At 40.0% G+C, this 19,779-nt stretch overlaps 1 pseudogene; it reads left to right on the top strand.

The window, feature by feature from the left end:
- Positions 1–325: 325 nt before the first annotated feature.
- Positions 326–1,061, top strand: LOC113901519 (annotated as a pseudogene).
- Positions 1,062–19,779: the final 18,718 nt, after the last annotated feature.

Genomic DNA, 19,779 nt, shown 5'->3' with positions numbered 1-19,779 from the left:
AATAGGGAGGAATACAAGTGACTTCTGTTTCTAGTGGGAGGAAAGTGTATAAATAAATAACTGCACACATGCAATATGCTAACTGAGAAATGCATTATGCCGGTTAGGGTTTAAGTGGAATTAGTAGCATATTGGGCTATAGGAAAAGTTTCATTTAAGCTTTATGGAGAATGTGATTCTAGGAGGAGGCTTCTAGAAGGGTTGAGGGTCATCAGATAAACCAGGAAGTTTGAAATATTACAAAAGGCCTTTTTTCCTCTTAGTGCTCAGCGCTGACCAGTTGCATGCCTCTTTTCCTTCACTGCCTCCCAGTTCTAGATTAGTTGTCGCCATGGGTTTTGGAGACTTGAAAAGCCCCACTGGCCTCCAGGTGCTCAATGACTACTTGGCGGACAAGAGTTACATAGAGGGATATATGCCATCACAAGCAGATGTGGCAGTATTTGAAGCCGTCTCCGGGCCACCACCTGCTGACTTATGTCATGCCCTCCATTGGTATAATCATATCAAATCTTATGAGAAGGAAAAGGCCAGCCTGCCAGGAGTGAAGAAAGCTTTGGGCAAGTATGGCCCTGCTAATGTGGAAGACACCGCAGAAAGTGGAGCTACAGATAGTAAAGATGATGAGGACATGGATCTCTTTGGATCTGATGAGGAGGAGGAAAGTGAAGAAGCCAAGAGGATAAGAGAAGAACATCTTGCCCAGTATGAGTCAAAGAAAGCCAGAAAACAAGCACTTGTCGCCAAGTCTTCCATCTTATTAGATGTGAAACCTTGGGATGATGCCTGATATGGCAAAACTAGAGGAATGTGTCAGAAGCATTCAAGCAGATGGCTTGGTCTGGGGCTCTTCTAAACTAGTTCCGGTTGGGTATGGCATTAAAAAACTTCAAACACAGTGTGTAGTTGAAGATGACAAAGTTGGGACAGACATGCTGGAGGAGCAGATCACTGCTTTCGATGAGTATGTACAGTTTATGGATGTGGCTGCATTCAACAAGATCTAAAATCCATCATGTATCAGTGCCCTTAAATAAAAGTTTGAAAGACAAAAAATAAATAAATAAGTAGATAGATAAAATATTACAAAAGAAATGCCGAAAAATGAAATAGTCTTGCACAGTGCAGTGCTTCCTCTCTGACAATTGGTGCTTTGAATTCTTCCCACCCCAGCCTGATTCACATAGTTTTTTTCTTCTGTGGCAGCTTTCATTCATATAGCACTATGTAGCTTATGAGTATTTACATATGTTGTCTCATTTGATCTTCTGGCCACCTTCAAGTTTTTTCAGGCTTAGGAAAGACTGGCCAAGCACTGCAGAAAATTATCTGAGTGATGATTTTATCAACTTCTTCAAGGAGAGTACATAGCAGGCTCCAGCCTACACACATAGAAACATTAATTCATTACATGTCGTGGGTGTCATAGGGCATTAAGACTTAATCCTCTGGTTGAGAAAGCGTAGGATAGATATCCACCAAATTCATCTCCTTGTTGTCCTGACTACAAAGATATGTTTGTCAGCCTCCCCAGAAACAAAGTGGGACCAAGTGTCTAAGTTCTAGTCAACAGAACACACAGAATTGACGCATGCTGCTTCTCAATCAGCCTCATAAAATCCTCCTGTGTGCTTCTCCATACCCTTTCCCTGTCCACTGGCTGAAATGAGAGGACCCTGAAGATATAGAGAACAGAGTCATAAAAACCACCTGCCAAATACCATTATCATACTATTATGGAAGAAAAAATAAAGTTTTATTATGTTAAGCCATTAAATTTGGGGACTTATTTCTTAAAGTGATTAGCCTTCTTTGATTAAGATGGCAGATGTATTATTTCCCAAGATTTATAGCTAAAGAAGGGCTTCCCTGCTGACTCAGATGGTAAAGAATCTGCCTGCAATGCAGGAGACCCATGTTCAATCTATGATTTGGGAAGATCCCCTGGAGAAGGGAATGGCTACCCATGCCAGTATTCTTGCCTGGAGAATTCCATGGACAGAGGAGCCTGGTGGGCTGCAGTCTGTGGGCATGAAAAGAGTCAGACACAACTGAGCAACTGACACTTCCGTAACTAAAGAAAGAAAGATTCACCGAAAAGGAAACTTTGACCAAGGCAAAATGGAAAGTAGAGAATGGAAACTCCACTTGAATGCACACTATGTGACTCTAGAGCCCCTACTCTTACTGTTCTCCCCAGCATCTTCTCCATATAGAGGCGAAGGACTGCACAAGAACTAGTCCAGCATAAAAGTTCTTTAATCACCAGTGATTTGGTGACTACCTACAGCCAGCTGAATTACACTTTGGCTTTGAGAATAAAGTCCCAATGGTGTTCCCCTCAAAAGTTATAGCTCAGTTGGTAAAGAATCCTCCTGCAATGCAGGAGACCCCGTCTTGATTCCTGGGTCAGGAAGATCCTCTGGAGAAGGGAGAGGCTACGCACTCCAGTACTTTTGGGCTTCCCTTGGGGCTCAGCTGGTAAAGAATCTGCCTGCCTTCGGTGTGGGAGACCTGGGTTTGATCCCTGGGTTGGAAAGATCCCCTGGAGAAGGGAAAGCCTACCCATTCCAGTATTCTGGCCTGGAGAATTCCATGGACTGTATAGTCCATGGGGTTGCAAAGAGTCAGACATGACTGAGTGACTTTCACTTTTCATTTTGAAAAGTTAGCTGAGCTTTGGCCTTTTCATTTCTGCTAGGAAACTGGCATGCCTCCCAACATCTCCTACCCAGTACCAGAGAGACACATCTGTCTCTTTGTTCTGCAGCTTTGTCACTCAAAGCATCATCTACAGACCAGGAGCGTGGGCATCCCGGGGAAGTTATTAGAAATGCAGAATTGAAGCCTACTGAACCAAATATGCATCTTAGCTAAATCTCCAGGTGATTCTTATGCACATTAAATTTTGAGAAGTGTGGGTCTGCTGCTGCTGCTGCTGCTAAATCGCTTCAGTCATGTCTGACTTTGTGTGGCCCCATAGACAGCAGCCCAGCAGGCTCCACCATCCCTGGGATTCTCCAGACAAGAACACTGGAGTGGGTTGCCATTTCCTTCTCCAATGCATGAAAGTGAAAAGTGAAAGTGAAGTCATTCAGTCGTATCGGACTCTTCACGACCCCATGGACTGCAGCCTACCAGGCTCCTGCATCCATGGGATTTTCCAGGCAAGAGTACTGGAGTGGGTTGCCATTGCCTTTTCCGAGTGTGGGTCTACAGCATCACTATAGCTTGAGATTTGCTTTCCTGACTTAGAGTATCCCAGCATTTGTTGTATGTTCTAACCAGTATCCTCTTCATCTCGGCAAGTCTCCGTGCATTCTCTTACCTTGACCACACCCTTCTCTGGCTGCAAGTGTGTTGACTTCCAGATACCTGCTTTGACTCACTTCAGGCCTGAGTTTTGCTTCCTTTCATGTGATCTAGCCATCCCAGATTGAGAATCGGGTTCCACAAGCAGGCACCAGCTCTTATAAAGTAGATGTGCACTCAAGGGAGTAGGATTTTAGGTGCTCTGTAGTTAATTGAAGTGTCATATTAGCTCCAGGTATTAAATGGGAATCTATGAAAAATGAGTCCCTGATTAATCAATGACTAGGTCAGCCTCTAGTAGAGGGAAAAGATCAGGACATAACGGGTTATCCTGGGAGGACCTGCAATGTTAGGTGTTCATTTTTGGACTGATTAACATTGGATAATTCTCCTCCAGGCTTCCCAGGTGGCTCAGTGGTCAAGAATTTGTCTGCCAAACAGGAGACCTGAGTTTGATCCCTGGGTTCGGAAGATCTGCTGAGGAGGAAGTGACAACCCACCCCAGTATTCTTGCCTTAAAAATCCCAGGGACAGAGGAGCCTAGTGGGCTATAGTCCATGGGGCCACAGAGAGTTCGACATGACTTAGCAACTAAACAGAACAGAATTATCTTCCACAACAAAACATGTTGGCTTATTTGCCTCTTATGGCATTATAAAAACTAAAACTAATACTATCAGCTTCCTCCTTTCAAATGAGAATGTATCACTGCTCGTAACTGAAATACCTCAAGTGTCAGCAGAGAAGGGTGATAGCGTCTTTTTTTGTATCTTCTGCATTTATTGCCACTCAGGCATCTGGCTTTGAGAATCAGCCAAGAATAGAAGCACAGAGGCTTGTACTCTGAGATAACACAGAGCTGTAGTCTCTGAACAGGGTGACTCAAACAATTTTGTAGGTCAAAGTTAGAGTTTCCGGACTTGAAATTCAATTACTCAAAAATGATTCACATCTCTTTTTTGATCGGGAATCTTAACATGTGACCCATTGTTCTTCAACTGCTAACAAGTAAGCAGGGTTAGTGGCATCATTGGCAGCTGGCTTTGGAATGTGGTGGAGAGCAGTGTGGGTTCCTGGGCCCTGTGGCTGAGTCTCAGTTCTGCAACCATCCTTACTTCTGTGAGCTTGTAGAAGTTGTATAACCTCTCTAGATCTCAGTTTCCTCTCTAAAAATGGATTCACAGGGTTCTTCTAAGTTAAATAAGACATGAAAAATATTGAGTTGGTCAAAAAGTTCATTCAAATTTTTCTGTAACAGCTTTTGGAAAATCCTGAGTGAGCAGTTTTGGCCAACCCAACGTTTAGAACAGAACAGACAGAAATACAGGATCATCAAGAAGAATCAGCTCTTATCTTTTGCACCCATTTTCACCACTGTCATCTTTAGCAAGTGTAGAAAGAAAGGATTTAAAATAAACTAGTCATTATCTTTGGCTGAAATGTATTCCTGTTTCCTGGTTGGAAAATGTATTATGTAAGCATTGAAAACAATCATATTGGATGCCAGTAGCACTATAGATGGGGACCCTAGGCCACCAAGAGGCCCCATGAAGGCATTGGACATAGAGGTTAGAATAATAATTGCTTAATTCACTTTGTTGAATATTGTCCTTGCCTCCTCCCTTACTGATAGTCTAGCTTTCCAAAGATTTCCGGTCTGATTTCCCCTGTGATCTTCATTATTCACGGCCACAGGGTTCTTAAATTGATCCAAGACATTTAAAACAAAGTATTGTTTTGGAATTCCTCTATCAGTCCCTGGCTTTGGAAATTCTGCTTTGAAAGCAAGGTTTGTTACAGTGATCAGTATCAGTATGATAAAGAACAACAGCTTAGTCGTCAACTTATCCTGGTTCACATGCCTCTTAAGACTTGAAGTGTCTTGTGTGATTCTGATATTTCATCTCACATTTCCCTCTTCTCTGTTGTCCAATCATCGTTAATGATACCAAAGTACAACACACTTTCAGGGTGCTGTGTCCCCTTCAAATCTTTTCAGAACTGATTTAATACCATTTTACGGGTCTGTGCAATTCATCTAAACCCTTAAATCATTTTTCTTTCCCCAGCTTAAAGCCTTTCAATTCTATACCTCCACTGATAAGGCTTAACATTATAACAGCTTAAGATGTTCTTGCTCTTAGACGTGTAAGGGGAAATAACTGTTGTATCATTGCCAGTGTTTATCATGGAGTTTTTTATGGAGCACATCACAGAGTTTTGAAACAGCCAACACTCACAAAATTCTATTTTCATATTTAGAAAATGTCTTTGAGCAGGAAGTGACAATTGTGGCCAAGCTAACTGTGACTTGATTCTAGTATATTTTCAGCACTGTTATTTTCAGAATAACCAAAGCCTCACATTAGACATATTACTTTTCTTCAAAAACAAATATTGAAAAGCAAAGAAAAAATCTATTATGCATTTCTTATAAAACAAAGTTGAAACTTTTTACTTTTTTCTTGAAAGTTATAGTTTTTCTGAGCACCTATTTCATTTCTACAAACAATATTTTTCTTCATTCAGTGTAACTACTTTTCTAGTTTTGCCTTCCTAAGTATGTCAGTAATAACTGTTCTTTTTTAAAAATTTTCTCAACATTCTTATTATTGTGGAATAATTATTTTGGCACACTCCATAGTCCCTGTTCTTTGAGGATAAGTTTTCATGTCGTATTCATTATCACAGCCCTTATTTACATGGAATAATTCCTTGGATATAGTAGATACTTGTTAAACATTTCCTGAAATTTTAATAGATTCATAAATGGAAGTAGCATAAAATATGAACTGGAAGTACCGGGTTATAATTCTGATTCTTCCCCTAAAAATATGACTTTGGGTAAATGTGGCAGGTAGACTGTTTAAGGTGATGCGTAATCTCTACCTCCTAATGTCCATATGCCTAAATGATCCCTTTCTCTCAAGTGTACACATTTCCATGACTTGCTTTTAGCCAATAAAATTCATTCAAGTGTTGAAATGTAAGAGATTAAATGGTTACATTGCATAACATTATAGTGCCCGACCTGATGGGGTTTCTTTCCCTTGCCAACTTTGAGGAAACAAGTAGCCACGCTGGGGAACTATACTTGGCACGGACTGTGACTGGCCTGTCGGAGCTGAGGGAGTCTGCTAAGCAGTAGCCAGTAAGAAACTAAAACCCTCAGTCCCACAACCACAAGAATTGAATTCCTTCAACAGCTGAATGAACTTGACAGTGGATTCTGTCCCAGTTGAATCTCACATGAAGCTCCCAATTTGGGTGACATCTTTATTGCAGCCAGGTGATAACCTAAGTAGGGGACACAGATAAGCAGTTTTCAGACACATGACCCACAAAACCAGCAAGTAGTTGTTCTAAGCTGCTATGTTCCTGGTAATACCATTACACAGTAGAAGAAGACCAATACAGTAAGTTACACACTGAAGCTCCAACGCTTTGGCCACCCAACGTGAAGAGCCAACTCACTGCCAAAGACACTGTCGCTGGGAAAGACTGAGGGCAGGAGAAGGAAGGCACAGGGGATGAGTGGTTGGGTGGCATCACCCACTCAACAGACATGAGTTTGAGCAAACTCTGAGAGATGGTGAAGGACAGGGAAGCCTGGCGTGCTGCAGTTGGTGGGGTTGCAGAGAGTCAGACACAACTTAGTGACTGAACAAGAGCAATAACTCACTGAATACTGGTCTCCATAGTTGTAAAATGGAAATAAAGTTGTCTGTCCTACCTTACTTATAGTATTATAAGTAGTTAAAATGAAAAGATTATGTGTTGAAGAGCATTTAAAAATTCTAAAACACTATATGAGCATTGTATTTTAAGGGAAACACTTTACTAATGTGATTTCATTTATTCTTCCAACAACACTTTGAAGAATGTGATATTACCATTCCTTTTTTATAGCCAAGGGAACTGTTACCTATCAGATGAAGAATCTGAATCTCAGAGAGGTCAAGTAACGAGCTTAAGGCAACACAGATTGTAATCGGTAGAGCTCAGATTTAAACTCTGTTTTAAATTCCAAACCCTAGCACTTTCTACTGATTGCTAGTAAGACAAAGTATATTTAAAACCATGTGGCACCCATGCCTATGTCTGTATGCTTTCAAGAGTCTACAGGGTAAATTAGCATTTTAAAATTCTAATTAAATATCGTAATTCTTAAGTTTAATGAAGTAACCTAATTTCCCTAAAACAATTCATCACAAATTCTATATCCTATAACAAGTATGATTCAGCAACAACAACAACAGACATTTATTAGGGGCTTATTATATGCCGGGTCATCTTTGAGCACATAACTTGTATTGTCTTAATTAACAAGAAATAGAAAACAAAATTTTTAATTAATGGTATTTTTCCAATAAATTATCACCTTTATGTCGCTTTTGTTGCTCTTAGAAAGTAACCAAAATAAACCTGGAACACTAATTTCTGTTCTCTGTTATATTAAGAGCTTGTTACATCATTTTCTAGAAACTGAATAAACATTAATGAAGGATAGAGAGATTATGCAAATAGCGCTTGTAGCAAATAATATTAATCTTTAAGTCCTGCTGTGGCCAATGGGTAGCACATTTCTGGTCTCTTGCTGTAACTTAATTACTCTTTCTCAGAGGAGAACTTGATATCCATTGGGCCATTCTGTGACCAAGTAGACTCATGATGCTAGAAAAACAAGAAATAGGACCCACTCTCTGTTTCTCTCTCTAGATGGCTAACTCCTTGATCAAATAGAAGGGCCATCACCTTAATCCATACCTCTTCAGCAGTAGAAAGATGAGGCCAGGGAACTTCTTGAAGGCTCAGATGAGCAGGCACATTTATCAGGTATACTTTACCTGAAGGGCTTTAATTTTAATCCTACCAGGGAAACAGTAGGTACTTGCATTTTGGCATCAGGTTCAAACTGCTTTCTTTCTTTCACTGCCACCAAAACAGTTGATGCTTTAGAGTTACTTGTCTGTGTGTGCCATTTGCAATCAGTTGGGACATTAGGGACAAGAGTGGTGAATGATTGGCTCCCAGAATTGTCACTTGTGCCCTTTAACCATTGGAGGTTCTGTTGCATCACCCTCTGGTTTTGGTGAGCACCTTTATTGAATTATTTTGGAAAATCTATGAAAATAACTCCCAAACCTGTATTACTCTTTGCTTATCAAATCCTAGTCCAACTGCCTCCAACTTCTAACCATTTACACTGGAATATCATATTGTACCTTGAAATTAGGCCTTCCCAGGTGGTGCTAGTGGTAAAGAACCTACCTGCCAATGCAGGAGACATAGAGACCTGGGTTCGATAACCCTGGGTTGGGAATATTCCTTGGAGGAGGGCATGGCAACCCACCCCAGCATCGTTGCCTGGAGAATCAATCCCCTGGACATAGGAGCCTGGCGGGCTACAGTCCATAGGGTCACAAGAAGTTGGACACAGCTGAAGTGACTTAGCATGCATACACACACATCTTGAAATAAACCACTTTGATTCCTAAATTATGATGATGAACATTTGGAGCACTAGTTAAACCTGTAACGTTTCAGCTCCTTCCCCATTGGTTCTTGATTGGATTATAGAAACTGTATTTTTAATCAGTACCAGAGATGATTCATATGATACAAGAGTGTTTAATAAAGTATGTTGACTTGAGAGGTTAAAGACCTCTCAATTACTCTTTGGCAATATCTCTTTCTCTTTAATGACCCTGGTGCACCATGAAACCCATATTATACTGTGTTCCTATGTTTCCAACTTAACTGTAGTCACCTTTGATGTCAGGGCTGGTCACATCCTAAATTTGATTTCTAACCTAAATAGTGATTTTATGACAAGCCTCCAGATGCATCAGAAACTTTACTCAATCAAACACTTTCAGATATTTTAAAAAATTCTCCTTATGGAAAATGGCAAACATATACAAAAGTGGGGAGAATAGTTTAATAAAACTCTGTATACCCCTTGCTAGCTTCAACAGTTAACCATTCATCTATACTTCATTCATTTCTCCTCATCTCTGATTCTTTTGAAATAAATCTCAGACATATTTCATTTGTAAATGTTTCAGTTCAGACGCTCAGTCTTGTTTGACTCTTTGCGACCCCATGGACTGCAGCATGCCAGGCTTCCCTGTCCATTACCAACTCCTGGAGCTTGCTCAAACTCATGTCCAAGTCGGTGATGCCATCCAACCAAGAGATGCTGTCCCCTTCTCCTCCTGTCTCCAATCTTTCCCAGCATCAGAGTCTTTTCTAATGAGCCAGCTCTTTGCATCAGATGGCCAAAGTACGGGGGCTTCAGCTTCAGCATCAGTCCTTCCAATTAATATTCAGGACTGATTTCTTTTAGGATTGACTGGTTTGATCACCTTGCAGTCCAAACATACCAAATGTTTTAGTATAATTATCAAAAAGGTAATCTTTTATAAAATCTCACTGCCATTTTCATGCATATGAAACAATCAATAATTTCTTAACTAGCAAATTTCCAGTTAGCATATATTAAAATTTTCTCAAATCTTGATCTATCATCATCACCACACCCCATCCTCCTCCTCCTTCAACTTATCATCATCTATTCGTCTTCCCTAATTTTTAGCTTGAGCAGTCAGACTCCAAATGAAAAAATAAACATCGACTTCGGTTGCTGTATTCCTTAGATCTGTTTTTAAGTTTGCTTTCCATATTTCCTTTCTTTCCTCCTTTACTATTTATTTGTTTAAGATACCAGGTTATATTTTCCGGTAACATTTACCACAGAAATTGTTTGCATTGCCTCTGTTCCTTTTATTTCCTGTAAGTTGGAGAGTTGATCAGATTCAAATTCTGATCTTTACATAGGAATACTTCAGAAGTAGAACCATTTGTTTTCTTTAGAGGTTTCATCCTATCTACCTGTCTCTAATTTTGTGATGTTAGCAGCCATTGCTAATCAATATCTTAGTCCATTGTTTTGTTATGGTACCTTATATGTGATACAGTAATATTCTAATTCTTTCATTTTTTTCTTTATTCAATAGCTAGAATATTGCCTGGAAAGAGAGAAAATTTACTTTATTAACAACTTATTTCCTTTGAGGTGTGTTCCTTTTGGGAAAAACAGGAGAAATACCTGATTCTTTCCTTTATTTACAAATTTTCATTAGGTTCCAAAGCATCTTTCAAAGATGACCAGGGAGTTTAGAAAAATAAATATGATGGATTTTCATGCATTTGAAGTGCTCCCGTTCATTGTTGTAATTGTCCTCATTGATCCTCAGATTTTCTTATTTCCTTTCCCAGATTTTTTTGAATCATTATTCCTTTTCTGGCTTTCAATCTGCTATATTTACCAAATGTGACACATGAGCCCAGCATCCCTCAGCTTTTGTTCCTAATTGCTCACTTGCTCCAGTGACACTTGGAAGAAGAGTGGGACTAAGTATAAACTCTACTCTGCTTTATGTCAGTTGTGTTTTTGATGATGTCCTGTAGGGAGTCAGATACAGGAGTCTGGAGTTACATGAGGCAAAGCTTGGAGATGAAAGTGTAGGAAGCACTTTCTCATAAGCAGTAGTAGAAACATCAGAGACAATGGAATTCCCCAGGGATATTGAGAGATAAGACCCTTATAGCTCCAGATTACACAAACATGTAAAGAGCGGGCAAGGAAAATTGAGCCTGAGAAAGAAACAAAGAGTGGCCTGAGACAAAACTGGGCAAGGACAGTGTGACTTATGAGAAGCCAGAGTAGAGGAAAGGAAGTATTTTGTGAACAACCAGTAGAAGAGGGCTTAGAGTCTTTTGAATCTGTCATTCAAAAGGCAATTTTGTGACCTTTATCAGATGAGTAAAGAATAGCTTGGATCAGTTACACAACATGCCTCAAAATCATAGCCGATAAAAAGTTGAATGAGGCTCCAAACCCTGGTAGTCAGATTCCAAATCCTCTGCTCTGGCCACTATGCAATGCTGATCAATCAACTGCCTTGTAGTTCGCTGGCAAATTGCAATCCACATTATCCCTGGAGGTGTCATCATTCTGACATCCTAGCTTGATGGGATATAGAGTCTATTTGGATTTCCCTGATGGCTGCAACACAGATCTGAAGTCTCTTTACTCTTGGCCTCATATAAAATGTAAGAAAAAGGCCAGATTCTCTAGATCTTCTGGCATTAGTAGTCTCTGCTCTGAAGTGTGATCCTTCAGCCCATAGCTGCCCAAAGAGTAATTAGTATGTACACGTGAGGAAGAAGGATCCCCACGTATGTGCATTTGTGTGTGTACATACTGATGCTGATGACATTTCTGTGGTCAAGGACTGCTGTACATTTTCTCATTGTTTAACCACAGTTCTAAACACTCTGTAGATTAATGGACCTGGCCTTGACAGAGCCAAGCTTGGTCAGTTCCAGACTCCCAGCCCTGAAATTATAGTAGCTATGTAGGTTAAGAATGGGGAGACTGGTGGGCTACAGTCCATGCGATTGCAGAGTTGAATACAGCTGACTAACCCTTTTCCAGGTTAAGAATAAGAAGGAAGAAGGAAGAATCAGCAGTATTTCAGAAACAGGCTTTTAATCAGAGAGCTAGAACTCTACTCAATTCGCCTCAATCAAGTTCTCTGCTTTTTCTCCCAAAGCTCCTCTAGCTAAGATTCTAATCTTGCAAAATTTATCTCTGTGGTACCTGTTCTCATATTATGTTCCCTTCATGGGTCATCCTTCCCCTTCAGAGTTCTGTTCTGTTCATTCATTCATGCATCATTAACTCACACATCATTCATTCATTGGTTTGCTTCTTTGTTTAGAAAGTGTGGTGGCTTTGCTCTTGCTGTTCTTTCTCCCACAAAGCCCCTATCCTTCCCACCATCTTATCCATCACCTTACTCCTCTAACTACACTGGACTTAGTGACCCTCCTCTGTGCTCTCCTAACACTAGCTGCATATTCTACCAGCGTATGTCACAGGGAAGTTATCTGTTTCCTCTTTGAGTAAGGTCACCGAGAAAGAGGAAAAGTTTTATACATCGTCGTGTCTGACATATGTAGGAGCTCAATAATAAATATTTGTTGTGGTGAACAATACTTGTTTAGAGCACTATATGAATTGGGTTTTCTGAGTGTTCAGGGATCGATAAGGTCTGAAATATCACTGAAGTGCAGCTGAACTCTAGGGCTTTTATTTGAATTCAGTTCAGTTCAGTTCAGGTGCTCAGTCGTGTCTGACTCTTTGTGACCCCATGGACTGCAGCACGCCAGGCTTCCCTGTCCATCACCGACTCCCGGACCCTGCTCAAACTCATGTCCATTGTGTCAGTGATTTATTTGAATTACTATTCATATATATATATACACACACATATGACTTTACATACGTACATTTACACACACACATATATATATATGATCTTCAATATAAAGCTGTAATATAAGCCTGGGGGTATATATGCATATGTATTAAAGGAAGATATAGCTCTGGATGTGTAGGCTACAAGCAGGTATATTTGGCAAGTCCCATATGGAATCTACAGGAGTGAGACAGCACTTCTAACTTTAATGGGGCAACTTAAATTTCCTCTCCTTCGTGTCCCCACCACCTCCTTTTTGTATCTGGGTCTCCTTAGTTTGAAAGTGTATAACATTAGCTACTTGTATGCCCAGTAGATAACTTAGAATGATCAACTCCTTCACATCGAAAGTTTACTTCCCTTACAGTTTAAGCTCTAAGCAACAGGAGGGTCAAGGTCATGCCTTATCTGTATGTGTTGCCAGTAAATGTGTAGACTGAAACTGCAACATAGTGGAAACTTGGTGAGCTCTCAAGGGTTAGCAGATACCTGTGGAGAGTCTATGCATATCACTTAGTTTAAACAGAGTGAGATGTGAGGGCACAAGGCACATGATTTCTGATGGAGCTCCTGGAACGTGTGACTCTGTCCTCAAACCGAAATAGAAGCAAAAACCTCTCTGGGTTTGGGTTATGCTGAAACTTTTCAAATCATCAACAACCAATGAAAAAGGATCATTTCACTGTGAGTCCTCTGAGGTTTCCTTCCCAGGGCCTCACTGAAGATGGGGTAAAGATGACTGGATTTTTTTTTCAGAGGAAGCTTACCTTGCTGCTTTGTGAGAGTTCAGATGTACATTTAGTGTTTGAAAGATTCCCCAGATATAAAGAGAGAGGTTCAGCAAAAAGTTATTGGGCCTTGAATAATTTTATCACCACCAACAGAGACCAAAAAAATGACCATCTATTTATAATTCTAAGAATTATCCTTTTTCATTGTGTTCATGAAATGTGGTCTTTTGTATGTCTAGAAGAAATGTCATCCCTAAATATTTAATACTATTGGGTTTCCAACTTGAAAAGAAGAAAAAATTGGAAGAAAAAGAATACTTTCAGTGACAATTCTTTGAATTTTTGATGCCTGCTTCCTTTTCCACAGTACAATGAATGTTTCTCAACAAATTAATCAGGCTGTTACATAGGAAGCTTTCTGTTAGACTTTGCTTCTTTTATTGGTGAGATCACTTTTATAAAGTTTCTAGGATTTGCTTCTAGAATGGTATGTATGTGTTTCTTTCTAGCTCTCCCTTGTGAACATCTCTCATTTCCCAGGATGGGAGAAGACCAGTTGCAATTATTCTGAGTTAAGCCTCTTTTAGTTTTTATTGAAATCTAATTGACATATGTCATGGTATTAGTTTTAAGTATACAACAATTAGGACTTCGCAGGTGGCTCAGTGGATAAAGAACCTGCCTGCAATGCAGGAGACCCTGGAGATATGAGTTCGATTCCTGGGTCAGAAAGACCCCATGGAGGAGGACACAGCAACCCACTCCAGTATTCTTGCCTGGAGAATCCCATGGACAGAGGAGCCTGGCAGGCAACAGTCCAGTGGATCACAAAGAGTCAGACATGACTAAAGCAACATAGCCCGCATATACATATAACAATTTGATATCTGTGTATATTGCAAAATTGCAATTATAATAAATTTAATTGGCAATGGCACCCCACTCCAGTACTCTTGCCTGGAAAATCCCATGGACGGAGGAGCCTGGTAGGCTGTAGTCCATGGGGTCGTGAAGAGTCGGACATGACTGAGCGACTTCACTTTCACTTTTTACTTTCATGCATTGGAGAAGGAAATGGCAACCCACTCCAGTGTTCTTGCCTGGAGAATCCCAGGGACAGTGGAGCCTGATGGACTGCCATCTATGGGGTCGCACAGAGTCGGACATGACTGAAGCGACTTAGCAGTAGTAGTACATCACCACACAGTTACAGATTTCCTTTTTCTTGTGATAACTCTCCTAGCATCTTTCAAGTGTATGATACAATATTGTTAACTGTGTTAACCATGCTGTACATTGCATGCCCAGGACTTATTTATCTTATAACCAGAAGTTTGCTCCTTTCCTGACTATTGCATATGCTTTATTTAGGATGTCAGACCAGGTACTCAAAATTTTAAGATCATAAATTTTGAAATCGTACATCAGACAAGGTAGCTTTTTGGTATGTGTTTCGTGATGAAAGATAAACACATTATATGGATGCAATTTTCTCTAAATTGAATGAAGTATGCAATTTTCATGGCTTTGTTTAAAATTTAATGCTTTGAGGATTATGATTTTATTTATTGAGCCTCAAAACTCAAATGCAATTAAGAGATAAAGAAAGTCATTCTGATGCCTGGTGAGTGCATTTCTTTCCTCGGGTTCATTTCTTCCCTCACCGGAGGACAACCAGTGAATCACTGAGAGGTGTTTCAGTCCTAACGAAAGCTACACTTATAATTGTCTGGTCAGTTGTTATGAGATTCAATACATTGATCAAGACGCTTGTTCAAAATTGTTTTCTTGATAATTGCTTTGTAGTTTGTTTGTTCCTTTTGATTACCGCTGCTGCTGCTGGACCATGGCTGACCCATAGACCAGTCTTGAGTCATAGTCCACTGTCTTCCACTCAAAGAAATCAAATTGCTCCATGAACATTGTCACGTGCACTGCCCTTTTCAACAAAAAAGGCATAATTGACACACATTAGTCATTGTATTGCACCTAATCCTCGTTCTGGCTCTAACATAATTTTTTTTTTTTTTTTAATATTGACTGATCTTGCTTAACTTCTCAGGGCCTTAGTTATCTATTTATAAAATATATGGACTTGGCAGGATGTTTTCTGGAATATCTAAGCTCTGACAGTCTATAGTTTTATATGATTAAATGAAATAAAATTAATCAAATGCTACACAAAAGCAAAGGATTGTGATATAGATGACTAAAAAAGAGATAGGTAGATTGATTATCTGCTTCAGCTTATCCACAAAGTTATTCATCGTACCAGGAATCACATCACTGTATTCTCTGCTGAAAGGAGAGGGTGAGCAAGGAGTGATTGCGCATAACCTAGTTAGATGGTGCTTTTCATTTCCTACAACATAGTCAAGATTTGTGTAGTTATTTTTGGCACCCTTCACACATACACACACACACACACACACAGTCACACATTGTGAGTGTGTGATAAATCTGATACTTGCTAATGACTACAGTCAAAATGTATGCTGCCATTGAGTTTGTGTTTCACTATGGGGGAAGGCAATGGCAACCCACTCCAGTGTTCTTGCCTGGAGAATCCCAGGCACCGGGGAGCCTCGTGGGCTGCCGTCTATGGGGTTGCACAGAGTCGGACAGGACTGAAGCGACTTAGCAGCAGCATGGCTATATTATTCTATATTTTGCAAGGTGATTTTGGTCAATGTTGACTTTATATGATTTTTCAGTTGGGTCGTGTGTATAGGTCTCTATGTAATATGACAATTCTAGCTGTGTCCTTAAAGCTGTCTTTATTCCAAGTGCCATTTTCTTCTTCTAACTATGTATGATCCAGAAAAACTGAAAAGGTCTGCCATTCCATCCTTGTTTGTTCCCTTATTCTTCCCTCCCTCCCTTCCTTCCTTTCTCTCTTCCCTCACCTTTCTTGTCCCTTCCACCTGAGTAAATTCTGCTACTTTCCAGTGAGTTTTTTTTCTATTATGATGAAAATCAATGGGGCATTTAAACCTGGAGGTCAGTTCCTGGCTCAGGTTAATGGGAACAGTAGATTACCAGGGGAAGGAGCGTGTATAACCTGGCTAGAGAGGTGGTGTTAACACATGCACTGCTTATTTAATTAATTCTGCCAAAGCCCAGCCCTGCCTGCCAGAGTCACCTGATTTTGACTTTGGAATAGCTACTTATGCCAGCCTCAGCCCAGGGTACTCAAGATCCTGTGCCATTTAACACTTCACTCAAGTATGTTGACAATTCCGCCAGAAATTCTAGCCCATGGAAGAATAAACTATTGCCTTCTAGGGAATGTGATTAAACTCTATTCAATGACCAGAGGCATGCCAATCAAAAGATGAGTCCTAAAAGTATTCAATACATATAAGTGAGTCCCCACTATTATAATCTTTCCTATTGTAGAAAATTTTCATAGATTTTGGCTTGTTAGCGTCCATATTTCCTTTGACAATATTTGGATTTTACACTTGGAAACTGGTTTTCAAATTCTTTGAATATAACCTGTCATAAAAGTGTGTTTAATACTGAAACCTAGTAAACAATGTTTAACATGAAATCAAACTTTTATCAAGTAATATTTATTTTTATTACCTGTAATGTCCTCTGATGTTTGTCTTCTCTTCACATTTTTCTCTTCTATACTTTCTCTGTCTGTTCCATCTACCAAAAGTAAAAACAAACTAAAAAAGAATACTTGTTTGCACATCACCAAACAAGGAAAAATGGTTCCTTATTTCCTCTGTGCTCTGTACTTGTGAGCTTCTGGTGGAATTCACAGAACTCCCGGATCTAATTGTGGAGAATGTGAAGTAACACAGTCAACAAGTGGTGTTTCTCTGCCTTATGTGCTGTGTTCAGCTGCAGAAGTGTGACATAAGCATGAAAAGTCACCCAGTCTTTGTTGCTTGGCAGGATATTCTGTCCTTTCTGATAGACTTGAGGTGGTATGAATATAGAATCCAGGGCTGCCTTAGCAATCTCACACACAAAACCAGAGATCAATCTGTCTGAAAGTGAAACTTACAGGCAGAGCCTTTCTGAGAGATGGAAGGAAATTTTACAGAATTGACTACCAAGGCTGGAGGAAGTTAATGAACTGGTCCAAAATCACGAATGTAGAAAGTTATAGAGTTAAAATTAGGATAGGTTTGTCTGATTCCAAAGTGTTAGTAGCTCAATTGTGCCCGATTCTTTGCAACCCCATGGACTGTAGCCTGCCAGGCTCCTCTATTGTGGGATTCTCTAGGCAAGAATACCGGAGTGGGTTGCCATTCCCTTCTCTAGGGGATCTTCGCAATCCAGGGATGGAACCTAGGTCTCCTGTATTGCAAGCGGATTCTTTACCACGGAACCACTGGCGAAGCCCAAAGCTGATGCTTTTTTGTATTCTATTATCTTCCATTAAGAACTTTGCAGTCATGTTGCAGAAGCAAGGGCACAAGTAATGTAGAAGCATGTCAGTAATTTTAATTGTTTGATCTGGGTCAGAAGAGAGCATCACAGTTAAATAGAGAGCATCATATAAGAATAAGAGTCAGAAGCACGGAGAGCATGTGTGTATGTGTGTGGGTTCCTTGAGGTGGGACGAGAGTTTGCTTATGTGGTAGAGCAGAAGTTTGGAGGGGTAGGGTTGACACAGAAAATCTAGGCATCCCTATTCCTGTGGTAATTTTACTTTATTTTTAATTAAAGGGAGACGATTTTATGAATGTAAGAAACACTATCCTTCCTCAAGGCTAAAGGGATAATCACTTACCCATTCAATTATGTATCTCCCCAAAGAATGAACCATATATTATGAACTCTGGGTACACACAAAAAATATCTTTCATTTTAGTAAAATGTACCATCTAACAGTGGAAATTTTCTGCAGTGTGGGTGGGTTGCCAGTTCTGCGGGGTTGCATGTTTTGGGGGAAAATGAAGGGAAGAGTATTGTTTCTCATTTAATTTTCGGCATTATAAAAGCTTATGTCTCCATTTCCTCCAAAAACATCTGTTAAACTACAAAGCTGATTCAAGCAAACAAAAGAACTTGAAAGAAAGACCAAATGCTCTGTCTCCAAGAAGACGTATTTAGCCTGGTTCGAATTGACATTCATATGCATTCAAAAGCAATTAAACTCTCACAAAAGCAGCACAACAACAGGAGTCTAGAGCACGCCTTGTTTTCAAGTATTTTCGAGCTCCATTTCAGGAGGAAGAAGGCCTGTGGAGCCTATTCTCATTAGTTATATTTCTAGCTCAGTAAGGCAGTGACTTAGCAGCAGCAGCAGCAGCAGCAGCAAGGCAGTTAGCAGACAGCCTTCTCAGGCACATTTGGCTTTAAAGTCCAGACTAGACTAAAAACTAAAGAGAGAAAAAACGTCTTATCATCCTAATCACCAGTCTAAAATATCCCCCACCTCCAGAATTTTTAATCCACAAATTTTCATTACATTAAATTGTAATAGCAATTGTAACAGCAATTACAACTGTTGGTAATTATTTGTTTACTTGTCTGTTGCATATCTTAGCCATTATGAATGTTCATTTAACAGAGCAGGAAGCTTACCTGCTGATGTATCCAGGCACCTTGCCACTTATACATATCTGATGGATATTATTAAACTGATAAATGAATAAGCAAGTGAATAGAATAGAAACAGAATAGATTTCTATTACTCCTATCTCAGAGTAGTAGAGACCATACTCAAAGCTTGCCTGAGTCTTAAGTTACCATTACATTTCAGTTTTATTATTTACTTTTTGACATTAAACATCCTACATGTGGTAAACTGATTGGTGAGTGATAATTTTATTGTATGTTGTCCTCTTTCTCACTCTTCCAGGTTAGTAGCTAATAACCCTTTCAGTTTTGAACTATCAAAAGGAGGAATAATAAATATGCCATAATTCTTGTGTTTAAGTTTGTAAGGTGCATGCTGCTGCTGCTGCTGCTGCTAAGTAGCTTCAGTCGTGTCCGACTCTGTGCGACCCCATAGAAGGCAGACCACCAGGCTTTACCGTCCCTGGGATTCTCCAGGCAAGAACACTGGAGTGGGTTGCCATTTCCCTCTCCAATGCATGAAAGTGAAAAGTGAAAGTGAAGGCACTCAGTCATGTCCGACTCTTTGCGACCTTATGGACTGCAGCCTACCAGGCTCCTCTGTCCATGGGATTTTCCAGGCAAGAGTACTGGAGTGGGGTGCCATTGCTTTCTCCAAGGTGCATGCTAAAAAGCAGCAAAAATTCGAAATGAGAATAGGTGTGGTAGGTCCCATTTCCTTCTACCCAGCTTCTAGAATAAAGTCAATTATAAATTCTCCAATAATGTGCTGAAAAAAATTTTGCACACCGTGAGAGTTGCAAGTGAAGTTCTATTGCGGGCAAAGCAAGGACTGCAGCCCAAGAGACAGCATTTCAGATGGC

Source organism: Bos indicus x Bos taurus, chromosome 11 (assembly GCF_003369695.1).
Source record: "Bos indicus x Bos taurus breed Angus x Brahman F1 hybrid chromosome 11, Bos_hybrid_MaternalHap_v2.0, whole genome shotgun sequence".
Taxonomy (NCBI): Eukaryota; Metazoa; Chordata; class Mammalia; order Artiodactyla; family Bovidae; genus Bos; species Bos indicus x Bos taurus.
The sequence above is the reverse complement of the archived record's forward strand: the minus strand, read 5'-3'. Positions and strand labels throughout refer to the sequence as shown.